This window comes from Alligator sinensis, unplaced genomic scaffold (assembly GCF_000455745.1).
Source record: "Alligator sinensis unplaced genomic scaffold, ASM45574v1 scaffold249_1, whole genome shotgun sequence".
Taxonomy (NCBI): Eukaryota; Metazoa; Chordata; order Crocodylia; family Alligatoridae; genus Alligator; species Alligator sinensis.
The window spans coordinates 259,361-261,445 of record NW_005842593.1 but is presented as its reverse complement, the minus strand read 5'-3'; the positions used below and the strand labels follow the sequence as shown (position 1 = coordinate 261,445).

At 53.7% G+C, this 2,085-nt stretch overlaps 1 long non-coding RNA gene across 1 annotated transcript in view; it reads right to left on the bottom strand.

Annotated features, from left to right (window-relative positions):
• Window positions 1-229: 229 nt before the first annotated feature.
• The window catches only part of LOC102383973, a 3,327-nt gene continuing 1,471 nt past the window's right edge, over window positions 230-2,085 (bottom strand). Inside the window, exon 3 of the long non-coding RNA XR_324875.2 lies at window positions 230-437. This is a non-coding gene — a long non-coding RNA (uncharacterized LOC102383973). The remainder of the gene's footprint in view (window positions 438-2,085) is intronic.

Here is a 2,085-nt window from a genome sequence, read left to right as displayed (position 1 = left end):
CCTTTGTAGGCCTTGTGAATTACTACCGTAAATTCATCCCACATTTTTCAGAAATAATGATGCCCCTAACATGCTTGACTAAGTCCAATATGCCTCACAAGAACAAATGGAACTCAGCAGCCCAGGAAACATTTGAACAAATAAAACAGGCCTTATGACAGGAACTGGTCTTGTACACTCCGGACTTTGACCAAACCTTTACTTTGCAGATGGATGCATTAGGGTGGCTGTGGGGGCTGTATTAACAGAGGAAAAAGAAGGAACAGAGCACCCGATTACATATGCAAGCCATGAGTTATTAGAACATGAGCGGAAATATTCTATCATAGAACATGAATGCTTGGCTATTGAATGGGCAGTAGATCTTTTCCATTATTACTTGTTGGGGAGGCCTTTCATCCTGGTCACAGATCACACGGCGCTTAGGTGGCTTCAGTCTGCAAAGACAGATAATGCTCACATCACTAGATGAGCACTGGAACCACAACCTTTCCATTTTGCAATACAATACCACCCCAGCAAAAAAAATATTATGGTGGACTTTCTATCATATAAAAATGAAGATAAGGCACCGACTGAATCATGGATATGGGTACACTGGAACACAGAATGGAAGGCGGTGAGTGCACCTGCCAACCTAAAGGAGCGGGGGGCGGGGTCTGTAGTAGGGATCCAGCCAGGCCCCACATGCACTGAGGTGATATGTCAGGGCACTGTTTGCGCCTGCCACTTTAAGGGCCTGAAGCTGGCAACCACCAGGTGCCTGATGAGGGCAGCCATTTTTGGATCTGGGGCTGCCCATATAAACAGGGTAGTTTTGCTGCTGGAGGCTAGGCAACAACACTGCCTGGTTGGAGGGCTGCTGGTATTATCTAGAGGTAAGGGAGATGCTGTAGGTGATGGTTAGGAGGCTCCTGGTCCTGGGTATGACCTAAAGCTGCACCCTGCTGGGAGTGGATGGCCTGGTGGGACTCTCAGTGGTACAGGAGCTCCCAGAAAATGCCAGGCCAGTTACCACCCTGGTGAAAGGCTGGTCAGGGCACCTTAACCCCTAGCCCCCATGACTGGGTGGGTTACCCCTTGTTTGAAGGGCCTGGAGGGTGGACCCTTGGAGAGAGAAAAAAGGCCATAGACTCAGGCCTGTCTGAACTTCCCCTGACTGGTCAATGCTGGGGCCAGGACTGGAAGGGTCAAAGGGCTGGGGCCCACTGCAAGGAATGCCCAAGAGCTCCGTGCCTGGGGTTCTGACTGGCCTGGAGGTGGGCCAGGGCTAGAGGAGCCAAAGGTCCCGGGGAGGGACCACACCTGAAGGGGAGGCAGTTCAGGGAGCTATGTTGCCTAGTATGAAGGTAGATGAGACCACCTGAGGAGAGGAATCCAGGTGGGGTTCACTCAGGAGGATTCTGGGGCCCAGTATGGGGGCCGGTGATTAGAGGAACATCTAGATGCCATCTGCAAGGCTTAGGTTGCGGTGTAGAGGAGGAATGGAGCCTCAGATAGTGCACCCTGGCATCGGCCCAGGAAATGAGCAGCCTCCCGCTTAATTGACATCTATTAATTATACCAACAAGGCGTGGCGGGCGAAAAGGTGGGCGGTGGCCAGGAACCAGTGGGCGGGCCACAGGGAAATTGGCCCCGAGAAGGCCCCCTGCTACAGGCGATGACCACTGGAATGCCCCACAGACTGCGGTCTTCTGGGTTGTCCTGATGAAGAGCAGCAGGCCTGTGGGCTGACAGCACACCCCTCTGTACACCCACTTCCTAGGTGGGGTGGACAGACAGTGGGCGCTCCCCATGGTCCCGTCCCCTGGGCAGGACTCAGAGCTGGAAGCTGGGCTCTGCCTGAAGCACAGCCCAAGAAGAAAACAAGCGGCGGACACATTGGGTGCCATCTAGAGCCCGGAGGCCACAGCTACAGGAGATGATGAGCCCTTCAGTGGCTCCGAGCACTTGGCAGCGGCCACATGGCAAGTGGGGGCATGCAGGGGTCCAGGTTGGACCAAGCCAACCTAGAACTTCCTTTATACAGCAACACCAATCCCAGAGATGGAGGTGCTAGCATAGGCATTGGCCCATGCTGCTGAA